Consider the following 16,354-nt stretch of genomic DNA (forward strand, 5'->3'; position numbering starts at 1 on the left):
TGAGCAATACCATCACTAACCCTTACAAATGGTGTCCAATATACATCTGAGCAGACAGGCGGCCATTCTTTTTGAGCGCCTTTACAATTTTCTCTGCTCAGCATGTTAGAGAACAGTATCTGTCATGCTGGAGTACTCATAAGAAAATATGGAGTATAGTTTTAGCTCATTACTTTTTATTCACTCCTTTACTTCTCTTCATTTGCTTTTTTTTCTTATTAATTACTTGGAAGAAGTTTTTCGGGGTGACCCTGCAGCAACAGGATCCTGGTGACTATAAACTACCAATGTCCTCTCGAGGAAGGTAACAGGGTAGCCTGGATGTCTTTTTCTATTTGCCCTATTTAATTGCAGTGACCCACAAAGATCAGCTCATTTCTAATGTTTCCATCGCGCAAAGTCTTTTTTCCAGCCCAGTTAATGTCTCTAACAGGCCAATTTGACACATGTCACTTTGTCTTTTCTGAGCAATTTACCACAGCAACACTGAAATCCATGCTCCTGTTAGTGTCCTATGGACCTTCATTCATTCACTTGATGGAGATCACTTGTTGGAGCAAATAGTGGTAAAAGGGAGACCACTGTGAAGCAGAACTTCAAAATGCTTAACTGTGAAATATAAACTATAATAATATGCTAGAATTAAAAACAGGTATATCCAGAAAAGATCCTTCAGTCCACAGAACACAATATTTACGCTCTTAAAATTGTCTACTTTTGTGTTACGTGATACTTTTAATGGATGTTGTCCATGCAGTGATGAGTTGTTGCTGAGATAAGCGCTATAAAAAGTATATTTAAAATGAATAATGTTGAAAAATAAATAATGTTCTGCAGTGGAATCACAACATCTGACTTTTGCAGGCATAGTAGCTAGATCCCAGAGGGTAATGTTACAGAAATGCTTACAGGCAGTAATGACACCATCAGTGATAAACTTGCAGAAGCCTTGACCTCAATGTTTCTGTAATCTTTTTCTCCTTAAACATGGCCATCTGCTGGTCAGCCCTTTCACCCAATCCCTACCACGACAAAGGAGGTAAAACATAAATGCACATCACTCTTCCCCTCATGAGCTGTTCATAATGTCCTGTGACAATTCATTACTTTCATTTGTGAACTTCCAGTTCATGAACGCAGGCCAGCATTTTTCACCGTCAACATCGGAAAAATAGAGATTCAACCATATTAGTTGGTGAAGTTGTTTGTCGTGTCGTGTCAGCTTTTGTACTCCGATTTATGGTTTTCCTTGGACTGCTTTTGTTTCTTCAGTTGTAGTGAATGAAAAAGTTTTTAGGAGAAAGGAAAGGATTTAAAGAAACTGCCAACATGTTTTCAAACAGTAAATATCCAGCCTTTCAGTGAATGTGTTTTTCTGTAAGGGCCAAATATGCACAATGCAGCACAGAGCAGCAGCCAGCAGATTGTGAGACCTCATCTTGGAACGGCATGATTGTTTGAGCACTTGTCTCATTCCTGGGCATCTTCACACAACCATCACGTGTGGCTGAAAATTGGACTTGAACGCTTTTGAATAGGACATGGCCTTGATATATTATGGTATTGTGGTTACTGCGGAGGATGGCCAGTGTAACTGAGGTTGCAGGACAGGCTTCTCAACACAATCGTGTCCTAACCTTCCCCCAGCAACAACTCCTGCGCACTCAGGTGGAAGGTTGACTGCGGTTGGCGGTGAGGCCTGTCATAACATAGTGAATGAACAGTTTATGAATGTAAAGCGATAGAAGATCTGAGTGCATGTGATTGACTGGATGAAGAAAGGATGAAAGATGCACGCTGGATCTGAATGAATGGTGCAAGAGAGCATCAGAGAGAGAGAACAACGTTGAGACTCAGCTGTTGGATCACAGTAAATTCATGTTGTCTTGACAATTAAGGCTGTAAGTTCTGTTTTTCATGCAACCATTGGGTGAGCAGAGCAGAAAGTCATCAGTTCAGTTCATCGATGTCAAACAGCAAACAGTGGAGACATTAAATATTCTTACGTGAACTTCGAGTGTTCTGTTCATTTGGTTGTGACAGTGGTGGCATGCAAGCACATAACAGAACACTTTGTAAGTACTGTAAAAAGGGTCATTGGTCTTCTGGAGAAGTTGTGAGAAGGGAAAAATTGAGTTGCAGCAGCCAAACATAAAAAGTAATTTTAAAGTGAACCTGCTCAAGAAATCTCTATATATTTTATGTGTTATGCAGAGTAACCTTAACATTAGCCAGTGGTGTGGCGGATTTATACTTAGGGATGCTATATATTAAATTGTCTTCCACTCCTGCTCATAAGTGCACCACTTTGCTTTAGTCATTAGCAGCCATTATCACTTCCCTGGGCAGCCGCTCTTCTGAGTGCTAGAAAAATACAGAGATGCACTTAAATACATTAAAACACAGATTTATCTGTGAACACTTCTTGGGCTGTGGTTGTTGTAAAATGTTTTCTGAGTTCAAAACTGTTAGTTATAGTTACATTTTTGGCGCCGAACAGGTCGACTGACTGTTGAAGCAGCTCTGAGTGCTTGTCTTTGTTTTTGTGTGTTCTTGCACTTTGTCACATCTTTCTTGTGATCAACCTCGGTCGGAAACTTACTGATATGGATTTACAACTGGCATTATGGAACGTGCGTGTTTTTACTTGTGCTATACTGAATCATGGCTGAACAAACTCACCCCGGATTCACACAGTTCTATGGACGGATTTCAGCATGTGAGATGGGACAGGATAGCTAAGGACAGCACCAAGAAGAAAGGAGGAGGTGTTGTGATTGTGTTCGTGAAGAACAGGTGGTGTAACCCAGGACACATGAGGGTGAAGGTGCAGCTCTGCACTAAACACATTGAGCTACTAGCGGTTAGTATGGCCGCATACTAGTTTTCACGTTATAGCTATGACTGTGTACGTGTCCCCTCGGCTGATGCTGCTGCAGCCTGTTCCCGCCTGCACACTGTTGTTTCACAGCTCCAGAAAGGCCCTGCTAATGATCCGTGGTGATGAGGAGGACAAATACATGGGTGTTCACCTCACCAATAAACTGCACTGCTCAGAGTCGTCTCCACCTACTGAGAATACTGAAGTCCTTTGGAGCGTGCAGGCCTCTGCTAAGGGCTTTCTATGACTGAGCAGTGGAAGTTCAGAGAGGGACAGGAAGAGGCTCAACAAGTTGGTCAGACACCATTGAGGAGGATGTTGGCCAAAGTGCCATACATCATGGACAACCCCTCCCACCCCTTTCATGACCCTGTGGGAGAACTAAGCAGCTCCTTCAGCAACTGTTGCACCCGTGGTGCAAGAAGGAGCGCTACCCTGGTCATTTATCCGCTGCAACAACCCTAAAATCTGAACTGGGCTAACTACATCTACACTACATTTCTTTTGCTGCCACCCCACAATAAGGAGGACAGGGTTCGATTCCCGGTGAGGGTGCCTGATTATGTTGAAGTTAAGACCGGACCAGACTAGACCTCCAGAGACTGGAGACGGGACCACTCCAAAGACAAAGCAGATCAGACCAGAGAATATGTGCACATGTGAGGAACAGGTAAAATAACAGAATTGATTCCAGGTGTGGGCACCTGAACATGTCTAAGTTAGTTGGTTACGAGTAATGGACTGGGCTACTGCAAGGAACGGCGACCCCCCCGGCTCCTAGACCGCACCAGACCAGAGAATATAGACCAGGAAAAAACAGAACAAATCACCCACTGAGATGAAAAAGGGACAGAATTTAATATACCAGTTTGTTAAATGTAAAAATATATATAATTATTTCATGGTCCTGTTGCAGTGCTTCATTAATTTATTTTATCTGTCAAACTCACCCATCAAAGTCAGTAGGCGGGGCCAGGCCCGCCGATAACGGGGGACAAACAGGTTTGCTGTCCTGGGCCCAGGGTAGAATAATGATGAATAAATAATGGAATAATTTAACAAAATTTCTCTAAATAAGCCTATTTGTGGAAAATATTATGTAATATTTGAGTTACATAAGCTTATTTGCTTTCTTCCAAATCACCCCCCCTCCCCCCCCCCCAAAAAAAAAAAAAAGGTTAGGCCCTGCCCCTTTTCGTTACTGTTGCTATGCCAGGCTGTTTTCTGTTGTCTGAAGTTTGGTAGGAAAATGTCCAGTCAGCATCAGTCCGGTGATCAGAAAGGAAAAAAAAAAGAGCGTAAGAAAATAAAGGGTTAAAAAATGTTCTAAACAAATATAAAAAAAAAAAAAGTGACAGTGAAGCTGTGACGAGAAGCTTAGAGCAAGGTAAGAAACAGCGCAGTTAGCTTGTTATTTCCACACAAAGATATTGACCACAAATTTAGAAGAAGTACTCCACCGCTGATGAGGAGTTGGACCGTGTTGTTGTCAGTGATGTCAGAAGACATCCAAACTCTGGATACAAGCTAATGCGTGTTCAGGTAATACGGCCACGATTTATAATGAAGAAGGAGCCGATCATTATGGAGAAATAATCCAGGTAGGATGAGGATTATACACACACAGAGGTGTGTGTGTGTTACAAAAACAATTACAATTAAAAATAATGAACAGTAATTTTAGACTGGCACAAAAGTAGCGAGTAACGAGAGCAGCAATAGAAATGTAGTGGAGTAAAAAGTACAATATTTGTCCTTCAAATGTGGTGAAGTGAAAGTAAAAGTATCCCCCAAAAATAATACTCAAGTACAGATACTCAAAAACTGTACTTAAGGACAGTACTGAAGTAAATTTACTTTGTTACTGTCCAGCCCCGGAGATTATTAATTTTACTACTTTGATTAAGTTTCTCTGTTGTGTTAAAATTGTATAAACTTCTATCAAGTTGTGTTAACATATTAAAGATTTTTATTTTTTTTTATTTTTTGATGTGAGGGATTGGAACAGTGGGAAATGTCTCCATTCAGCTCTTTGTGATTGGTAAATGAAAAATAAGAACATGGTAAACACAGATACAAAGGTGTTTCTGACAAGATCGCACTTTTGTTTTCATTCCTGCCATCCCACAGCTTTCTCTGTCTGTCTTTGTCTTTCTGTGTTGCTGTGTTGTGTGCTGCTTTAAGGTGAAATGCTGAGTTAAGTAGATGAAAGTGTTTATTGATTTTGACCAGTTCTCGCAGTGGGAGCATAAACCCATCCATTTAAATACTTCCTTTCTCTCAGGAGCAAGAGCGTTTTCCACACTACAGATATTGTGAATGTCCATACACTACATGGTAGTTCTTGGGCTCACACTAAATCCAGTTGGATAAAGTCACAGATTAAGCTACTGGGATTAAGCTACCTGCTTAACTGCGAAATCAAATCCTAAATTGTGCCACAGTCACTGAGACAAGCAGGTAATAGTCATATTCCAGCGGTAGAGAGTCCTGACAAGATTTTCAGCGTACAGTATCTATACCCAAAACCGTCTACTCAGAAGTAAAATATGAAGCTTTCTGCACGCTGTCACTGTCTCTGGCAGCAGGAGGTAGCTGTTCATACTGAAATATTAGACTTGTCTTTGAGGGTTGTGTGAAAGGGCCACTGTGATACACTACCACTGGGCTCTAGCTGTCAATTTCAGTGTGTTAAAATACACACTTGGACCGAAACATTACTTTCAGTGTGCTCACTCTGTCTTGAAGGGTTATTTGGCAATGTCAATCTGGACAGGTGTAAATTGAGAGACACATGAACTTTAAGGAGAGTTTGGATCTAAAATGTATTTGTCATGTTTGGTTGTGCTGTTGTAGCTGAGCTGTAGATCACATTTGTAGATATCCACATTCCCCATTTTCTGTAAAAGCTTTGATGAAGCTATAACGTGGCTGTTTCATTTTGAATCTCTTATCCTGGATCACTTTTGAATACAGACGCAGTGAAGTGCCTTAAAGTGAAGTGACTCGTTTAAAGAGACTCACTGAAAGAATGAGAGGTCTGTTAAATAATCCTCATCACTTTTGTTGTTTAGTGAAAACACAAAAAAGCCATGACTTGACTTATGCTGTGCTTCTAACACACAGTTAGCCGTGGAGTGCCGGTATTGTCCACGCTGAAAAGAATTGTGCACGGAAAATAACATATGCCTCAATATGTGGGCCTTTGCAAAGTAATATTTTTGCTGCTGTGGCTGAAGAGCTGGTGGTGTGATGGTCACGCTCTAATAGAAACTGTGGGTAGTCCATTTCTGTTCATTGTCAGTGCAAAGAATCTCCATTAGAACATTCCTCATTTTGGCTCCGAAGTCAGCCTTTACACTTCTTGATGGTGACTTTTGTTAGATGCACTGTACCTCAGACATCATCACCTTCTCTGTTGGAGGAGGTACAATGGTTCGTCTTTCTTTTTCTTTTTTTTACCTGTCCGGTTCAGCAGCTGGTTGCTGGTGTCTTGTTGTGCTGAAACAGTTTTACTCTGCAAAGGCGGAGTCTGACATACTCCTTCAGGCGCCATCTGTGTTTAACTTTATTGGCAGTGGTATTGGTTTATTGATAAAGCTACCGGACTGAGGCTCAGGAGTGGATAGAAAGAGAGAACAGAGACAGGATAGGGAAGACAGAGGGTGGGGTACAAAAACAACCACAACAACAATATCAGCAGAAACAACGAGAGCATTGGTTGCAGGATCTCACCCCCACCAGGCCACAGATCCCCAGCCCAGCCTTGGCACAGTCATTGACCAATAGTTTCAAATAAAACATTCAAATAATCATCGAAAATATTACAGGACTGCCAAGGACATCAGGAGCTTGAATGGTGCGAACTACAGAGGTTTCAAGGTATGAAAAAGTATGAGAGATAATGGATTCCATTCCATTACAATTTGCTCTGCTCTCAATAAGTAGTGTTTTATTGTAAATTTGTTTGCGTCAGAAGCAGCATTAACATTTGAGTGTGTCACAGACTTTCAACTGCGTCATAACCTGTCTAATTTCCTGACAGGCAGGTTGGCTATTGTGTTCTGCCGTGACGTGATGTAATGGCTCTGCAAAGTGCAAAGACGAACTCACGAGTAAACAAAACAGGATCTGAAATATAAGATGAAACCTATTGCTTTGGCTGCACTCTGCCCGACACCTTCTGTTGATGGGCTGATCAAGTGTATTAACTGTGTGAATCGGTGGTTTTGTAGGCTTTCACTTCATTCCTGTGTTATGACATTGTCCGCTGTCCGACTGTGTCTGGAGCTTGTCACTCTGTCGTTGATCTTGAGAACCAGCTACGGATCTTGTCATCAGCAATGGTCATCTCCCTCATTAAGACTGCTGAATGATAAATGTCTTTTTGTAATTGGGCTGTATCCATGACAAGATAAACTAAGACCTTCCTTTATTTTGTCTTTTCAGCAGCCTAACATAACAAGACCTCTGCTACAGAAATGTAATGCATTTTTAATTGTCACTAATTAAAAAAGACATTGCAAAAATGACACAGTTTCTCACTTTTGCATTTGCAGTCTGTCAGCTATATAGCTTGGTATAAGATTATCATCAAGAACTCATTAGTTGGATTGAATAAGACTGAGATCATAGCCAAATTATTGCACATGCCTTGTTTATGATGCCATAACTTTTAATCTCAAGATGGCAGCCAGCTCCTCTCCCTTAATGGAAAATATTGCTACTTACTCTTTGACTATGAGTGCAGTGCTGCTGCCTTCTACAGTTCAATCCTGTTCCAGTGGCAGCAGATTGGACCGTGTCCAGCATCACAGATATTAAAGGGCACAGAGAGAGTAAGAATGATAGGCTGAAGGTGAGGCGAGTATAGGAAAGCTCAAAATATGTGTGACAGACAGAAGGGTGTGACGGCAGCTTTGAATGCAACATCTTACCAGTCCGCGAACAATAAAAGAACTCAGGAGAGGAAGGTAACAAATGGCCATCCGTTACATTTCATTATGGAAGTACTTCTTGTCTTCCTTCTTTGTGTTTCATATTTCAAGTTTCTCTAATTGATAAGGCACTCAGACAGGAACAATAGTAATTAGTTAACTAATACAGTTTTCTGCTGACCAAGTCCAAGGACGAGCCAAAGATTTATCTATAAGCTTCAGGTTCTGCCACAGGTACATCTACCTACACAGTTAGAAAAGCTTAAAGTGACATGTATACAGACTTAAATATGCCCACATTGAAATACACTGTATTTCTGATCCTTCTCTTGATTAATCAGAAACTAATGATGCAAAACATGTTCCATGATGTTGGTGCTCAAAATGTAAATAAAGCAGCTCCTTATGCTAAAGACTGATGGTGCACACAAGGGCTTGTTTCTGTGAAATAAACTGTGGTTCACTGCAGACATGTATCTGTAAAACAACATTATGCTACCCATCTTGAAGAAAAGTGGCAACTGGGTGGGTTAAGCAGCACCAATACATCTACATTTCGGCGCATAACCCTCTCCAGGATATGGGTGCGGCCAGCTCTGTGAAAGTATGCTGGAGAAAGATAAAAGTTACTGTGCAATCTCATCCCCTACTTTGACAGTGGGGAGCTGTGATGGACCTATTTCAATGATGGCATCGATCTAGTTGAGCTTATGCAAATGCAGGAAAATGAAACATAGGACATTTCAGGCAAAAGAATTATTTGTTCTGGAGTGCAGGACCATTTATCAGGTAAAACATGATGGAGTGCCTATGAAAGACTTGGAGAGGAGGAGCTTCCAATGAATTTCATTTGTGGGGCAGTTAGCAGAACGCTTCCACATCTGAGGTTGAGACATTTTTCTAACTATTTTTACATATCTAACAGGAACGGAAAAGGCGGTGCGCTATTATCTCATTCAATGCAATTACTGTGGTGGATTTGCTCAAGGAAGATTTGCTTTTATCATGTTTATTCAAATGCTTATTTTAATTTGGAGCAATGCAGGTTGCTCTCATTTCCATTGTGTGTGTTGATGGTGTTCTGTGTGGGTGTTAAGTGTGATATGTTAAGTATGCAGAAAAGTTAAAAAGGAAAAATTATTTTTAATGGTGTATGGCGCTTGCTTGTAGTTTATGATTAATTTTGAGAGCTTTCATGTAAATTCAAGTGTTGGATATTTGGCAAACGTGGAAATACATATACACAGTGCTTTACAGTCAGTGAAATGCAATGCAGTGTATTAACATGATTTAAAAGAAATTTGGCTCCTTTATCAGGATAAGCCTTGAAGGGCAGGAATGAGACAGATGCCTGTGTGTAGTTAGCAGCAGTGTGTTGTGCTTCGACATGAGATGAAAGTCTGTAAAATGAGAAAGATAACTGTTCCCATGACTTGGTTCTATTTCTTCCTTCATCTTCACTCCGATTCAAAAATGGCCTGGCCTTGGCCTCACCCCACTTGGCAGTATTTTTCCTTATATCTCTCTCACACACAGCCTGGATGAGGTTGTCCATTACAACAATGTTAGCACTGTCTGTCTTGCCCTGCTTTCATAATTAGAAATCAGACCATGCTCCCCACTCAGCCGCTGTTGCTTGAGGCCACCTCTCTGTTTGGACGAAGGCTGATTAAATTCAAGTCACTGAGTAGTCGCAACGGCTGTAACAGAGGAAAGGAGAGAAGAGCAGAGGAGTCAAGAGGGGGTGTTGCTGGGAGAGCAGGTTGGGAGTGTGATGGCCGTCTCTCTTTGGGTGTCATGCCCTTTAATCGCCAAAGTAGAGCTCTGAAGAAGGACATTGCTGTTTTACTCAGCAGAGGAGGGAACATTATTCCTATTTTGTGGATTTGATTTTATACTGTTTACAAAGCATACAAGGAAATCATCCCCGTTTAAAGCCATGACAAGAGGTGCTCACCTGCTCTGTGCGCACTCCATGTATTAGAATAGCAGGTGCTTTCATATCTTCTGTTATAGCCGGGCCACATGGTGGACTTTGCAGCCTGCAACAGCTGCTATTCTGGCAAGCAGGGAGGTTGCTGCAGGCAGACCAATGTAGTTACTGCTGAAGTAGCCATTTTCCTCTGAAAATGCAATGAAATGACTCATGGTCACATGTAGCATAATACACACACACACACACATAAGTATAATTCCTGAAAGTTTTGGTCACAGCTTGATAAAACTTTTGGAGACGTTTAAGCAGCCAAGTCTCTAGCTTGTTCAGTTCTTGGCCTGAATTTCAAAGGTTATCATGTCAACTAAATAAATACAATCCTTAAGAAATGGATTTGCCAACACAAGTGTATCGCAGTGACATTGAAAATGTTAGATTCCAGTTAGTAAAATTACTAATTGGAATCAATTAACGTTTATTGCACACAAGATGGTCTATATCATCGCTGATCCTATGCCCAGCAGCATTTCTGCAATTGCCATCATCTAAAGCAGAATGCACTTAGTGTGGCAAATGAAGATCCTAACAAGCATCATTAAATTTTGTACAAATGAATGCAAAAATATGAGACCTAAACTGATGGGAAGGGGCTCATCTCCAAGTTCATGGACCCCCTTGTAAACAGGTGTGCAGGTTAAAAGCTAACCTCTAGCTGGCCTTTTAACACACACCATGCACCACACACTTTCCCCAAAGAGGCAAGATGAGTGTGAGGAAAAGAACCCGGCGGCCCATGATGGTGAAATCACTGGGTGGCCTAATGTGTGGCTAATCTTTTTGAAGCATTAGATCAGCCCTACCCTGCAGCGTGGCAGCAGAGATGACTGAATAGCTCAGCAAGAAGGTGATCAATGGAGATAGCCGCACTTGGAAAGCAAATGAAAGGCATAGTCCTCTCATGCCAGACTACACAGAAATAGCCTTGTGCACCAACGATATTGCCATCTGATAGTGCCTTTAATCGTTTTTTTTTTTTTTTTCTTGGAATCCTGTAGAGGGATAAAAGCAGAGAGAATATTTATTTCAGCTGCAATCTCATCAAATAATATTTGGTTGAAAGTTTGTTAGTGTCTTTACCTTTGTAACATGTTCACAGTAGAGTGGTGTAAAAGATCGAATGTAATACAATACAAATAATGACACAGTACTAAGTCCTACCTTTAGCAAATGTATTAGTTCTCTAATTGTTAATCACTCCTCCTAGATAAATTTGAATCTGTGAACACCTACTGCAGCTTTAAACAGGCCTGTCTAATGCTGGTATTTTCCTCTAGCTTTATCATTGGAACCTGTGCTCTTTTATACATCCAGCAGATTTCAAATTCAGTGAGCATCTGTTATGCACATCCTTTATCAACACTTGTTCATCAAATTCGCCGTTCATGCTCTGCAGCATGTTATTGATCTTGTTCTGTCAGCCTCTGTCAGTGGTCTGTTTGACTGTGGATATTAAACACAACTATTACATTCTCAGTTGAATGAGTGGTGTGGCTTTAAAAGATGTTAAGAAGTGTTTTGAGTGCAAAATGAAACTCATTAACTCATTGCTGTATCCGTTACTCCAACAGTAATTTCCCGGTCCATGGTTTGCCCATACAAATATCCTGGGCCGAAGTCTTCATTTGATAAAATAAAATTGAGCTTTCATCAATAAAAAGGTGTTACGAGTTGAATGAATTCAGAAAATCTACTGTGTAATCTTTCGTCTGTTTCAAAGGCAACAACATGGATTCAGTCCACTTTGAGCTGCAGATCAACAGCTCCTCTTGTGATTTCAGACTTCATTTCATAGGAGGTAAATCAATTACTGCCAGACAATACGCATTTGAGATGATGCAATTAGCGGGGTGTCGTGGGAGGATGGGAGTCATGAAGAGGTGGGTGGGGATGGAAGAGTTGCAAGAGAAGATGAAACAAGGAGCCAAAGTCAGGAATGGGGAAATGTATGAAGTGATACAGGGCGGCAGATCAGATCAGTTTCTCCTGCCGTGATGATTGTCCTGAACTTCCCTTTCATTTCAGCTCAATCATCCAACCTGGTGTTTTGTTCATGTTCACCAATTTGCTGTTGAAAGCAGGTGTTGTTTTGTATTGTTCTGACCTACATCATTTTCCAGTTAACACAGAGCCTGTGGCAGCATTTAAAAAAGTGACAAACATAACAGCTCTTATCAAAGAAACATGTTGATTTCAGACTCATTTTCATGGAGCCCATGAAAGGAGCAACTCCTCACAATTTCTAAAACTTCCTGATTATTATAAATCTCTTATTTTTCATAAATGTAGCCAGATAGCTTTCACGCCATGAAGGAAAATAACATCCACATTCAACTGCTAATGTTCTATTTGAATTGCTGGACTCATCTGAGATGTTCTCAGTTGTTCATAGTTAAGGACTGTAAAAACATCTCTTATTGAGGCTGTTTCTTGCTTCAGAAGTTTTAAAACAAGCATAAAATACTAGCAGTGGAGTGAGATAACTTCATTTATCCTCAATATCTACAGGTTTTTTTAAGAATCAATCTTCAGGCAAAGTGTGTTTGAATTGCTGCATTATAACATTATGAAAGTAAATATATGCACTTTTTTGACCAGATTATCAGGTTGTCCTTATGAAGACAATCCCATTCACTGGTGTTTGTTTGATTATTAGTTTATTACTGGAAGTACAAAGAGAAAAACAGATATCTTTAAGAATTAAAACGGTTCACAGTGGTTACCCACATGGATTTATCGGAAATGAAAATTCATAACTTGCAGCTCATGAATCACTATGTTTGGATCCCCTTCCCTGTGTAACACTAAGCAAGGAGGGGGGGAAAGCATTTTTTTTGTTATTCTTATCAACAAAGAGCTCAAAAGTTACATACTTCAAAACTATTGGCAGCGTGAATGATCAATGACAGGCACTTTGTCTGTGAACGCAGGGCTGTAATTGGCCAAAGGCCATGGCTCAAGCTTCATCAATGGGACGACTGCAGCTGAAAACATGTTTTCATTAAGATGCTTCATCAACATTATTGATTTAAGCAAAGGGTAGGCTGCCAACCTTAAGCATGTGGGTTCAAATCTTAATTGAGTTGAGTTTGTAGTGGTTGGATGAAAGTTTGTGAAAGTGTAATGAAATTGAATGAACGGATGAAATACTGCACCCTCAAGCTTTGATGTTTTTTTTTTTTCTCCACAGTGATCACTGCTTTTTCTGTCATGTTTGGAAAAAAAAAATGGTGGAAATATTTGATATAACTTTTTAAATGCCGGCCGATTTTTTTAAAAGTACATATACATATACATTAATATATTCATACAGCCAGGATACAGTCAGTCTGTGTAAGGTGCACATTAGGTTAATATATTTACATGTACATAATTGTTACTTAAAGAGCATTTGCAACAAATTCTCCTTGGGGTGCTGCATTTTGTGTGTGTGTGTGTGTGTGTGTGTGTGTGTGTGTGTGTGTAGGCATGCCGGTATGGATTCAAGATGGTGTTTTATTTTATTTATAACCTGATGCTTAAGCAAATGCGAGGCCCTTTTGGTATTAAAACTTTTTTATGGATTCATAAATTAAACCCTGGAGTCTGTGCAGCCACTGGCTCACACCAGTGCGTTTTTCTCTCCAGGCTCTATCTCAATGTCACCCTGTCCTCATGGTCAAGCATCTCATCAAAGTGTCATTAACGCGTCTGTTGTTGTCTGCATGTGGCAGATTGTGGGTGTCTACGATAGGCAAACAGGTTGAGACTGCAAAATAAAACTGGGAGCACCTGGAGACTTGAATTCAAGACACAGACTCAGATCAATAGAGACGATGGATACTTTATGAAGCACTGAGGGCATGCAGCTCACTGCTTATGAAAGGAGAGATGAGGATGACAGAAGGAAGATAACGAAATATATTCGCCATAACAATCTCTCAGCAAAAGAAAGGTAAAATAATAAATATGACATTTTGTCACTTCCAAAATGTGTGTGTGCGTGTAGAAAAATGCAATTCCCTTGGCATTAATCATAGACGGACATGAAATGATCCCTCTAATGCTCTGTGTTACATTCCAGGTCACAAAATGCAAAATAAATCACAACTGACACTGCTGAAATATGGAAGAAAATGTGAATGGATTATGTTGGCCCTGAGACTTGTAAATACACAAAACATCTTTATCAGTTTGACAACACATGCGCTGCAAACAAAAGCAAAAAACAAGCACATTGTAAATACCACACACCAAAGTGTTTCCATGGGGCACTGAAGAGTGATGGCTGGTAAGCACCTATTGTTCAATGCATTTGAATTTTGAGGTTGAAAGTATTGAACATTGTGTAATTCCTGTTTTACTGCCGAATCCTCAAGAGTACAACCACGAGACCGAGAATAAAAACGTTGGAAGATGATACCTCTTACTGGCATAAAATCTGTGTAATTCTGTTGTTGGACAGTGAAAACTGATTGACTATAAACTGACACGACATGATGGGAGTCATTTCATCTCAGGACCTTTATGAGTCTGAACAGAATATGGGTCATTTTCAGGTTTCTGAAAATAAGATTTTGTAACGTGGTCATAACTCAGCTGTCTGTGCTCTTGTCTTAGTGTTGGATAAAAGGAGGGAACTTGAATCTTGTTGAAATATCGGAAAAAATCTTTTATGTACCTTTTTTTTCTTTTCTTTTCTTACAATTTTTTTTTTTTAATCCCTGGCACGTCAGTTGCCTGGTGTTTTGCCATCAGCAGGATTTCCTGACAATCCACATTCCTCGAGAGGTGGTACTATGTGCCATCCGTGGTAAATTATGCATAAATGTGTGTATCCTCTGGGAAGGATATCGTACTCCAGGTCATACATTATAAATGACCATAGACAGCTGTGGGATACATGAACACCCAGCTTCCTCAGATAAGGTTAAAGCCCAACAGGGTCCAAAGTCGTGCTGCTTGCGTGATTCCGACCATCCAGGGGACACGGGAGGAAGGACACAGCAGCAGGGCGATGGCCTGCTTACTATTGCTTGGTATCGCTCACAGGCTGCCTGGATCAAAGCATTTCTGAAATCCTTACCTTCCAGCAGGACGGTGCACATCAGGCTTACCTCATCATTTTCTTGAATGGCCAAAGCATTGCATCAGTAAAAAGCTTCGTGAGGAAGCTCCTAACTCCTCTTCAGCACTGTCACATCTAGATGTCATTTTGGGACTCCCCATTGCCGGTTACCTTTCCATTCTGTTCCATTGCTAAAGCTGTTGGATTTTGTCCGGTTCAAGGTCAATACTGGCCTCTTAAGTCTCACCCTGAGGGCCACAGCGAGCGGGGCATCCATGTTGCCCATGAGAGAGAGGGGGGGGGGGGGAGTGAAAGGGAGAAACAGTGGGAGAGAGTGTGTGTGCAGCTGCTCGTTGGTGTCTAGTGCAGAACTGATTTAAGGCCCCAGGCCACAGGAAGGAGCCTACTCTATACTCTAGGCACGTCCCTGAAACCAGCAGCAGAGGAAGCACTATTGCCATTCAGCAGCCCCGACTGCAGACGCATAAATGAGTCTGTTCTGTCCTGCAATGCCCAACGTGGCAGTCTGCCACTAACTCAACTTCTCCAGCTCCTAATATGCCCCCCCCTTCCTGATGTTACTTCTCAAAGCTCTCTTCCAGTTAATCCTTTTCTCTACCTTTTTCAGGCTTGTTTGCATCTCGACCTTTTCATCTTACTGTCTTTCTTTCCCCTGTATCCACAGTCCGTGTCTGTGAACACGTTTTATCTCCCCACTATCTTTGCACTTGCAGTCCATGTCCACATACTATGGACATGGATTATAATCCGCTATACTTTGACTCCTCATCATCCTTTTATTGCAGGACTCAAATTGGCAGAGATGCTGAACTTGTATGATCAGAACTGTTACAGAGTCTGCAGATGTTTAGCTCTCCATGTAAATGTGTAACTATATAACATTACAAACTATCAGGGGGTACTTCACTCCTCTAGACTGCATGAATGGTATTCAACCTATTAAAATCCCCCCCAGGGTTTCACAACTGTGACTTATTAAGATCATGCTTGTCAATCATAATATCTGCCACAGACTGGGCACTTACAGAGGGCCATAAACCATAAAATGAATCTATTCAAGTTTATCTTTTAGAAATGAAAATGTGCTAGTTGGAGTGTTTAGTATGATCATAAAAACTTCACACTTGTTTCGCATCCAATCCAATTTCCTTGAGACCATCTGAGGATGTTTTTGACTTTTCCATTTTTACTTTTGACACTTTCTACCAAGCCGTTTTTTAATGTCTTCTCTGTTTTAAAAGTTTTAAAACTTTGTCTCTTTACCTGTCCCTGTATTTTTTTTTTTTTTTTTTTTGTCCCATGCAGATTTAGCTGTGACAGGCTTTTTTTCTTGTTGTTTTTGGTTTTAAACAAAAATGCCTAAACGTGTCCATGGAAATGTGAACAAAATTGGTTTTGCAGCTAGTTTAATAACCAGTAAGAGGATTTCTTCTATGTTTTGATTAAATCTGTTTGCCTGTCTACTTATTTCTATG

Source organism: Echeneis naucrates, chromosome 13, assembly GCF_900963305.1.
Source record: "Echeneis naucrates chromosome 13, fEcheNa1.1, whole genome shotgun sequence".
Lineage (NCBI taxonomy): Eukaryota > Metazoa > Chordata > Actinopteri > Carangiformes > Echeneidae > Echeneis > Echeneis naucrates.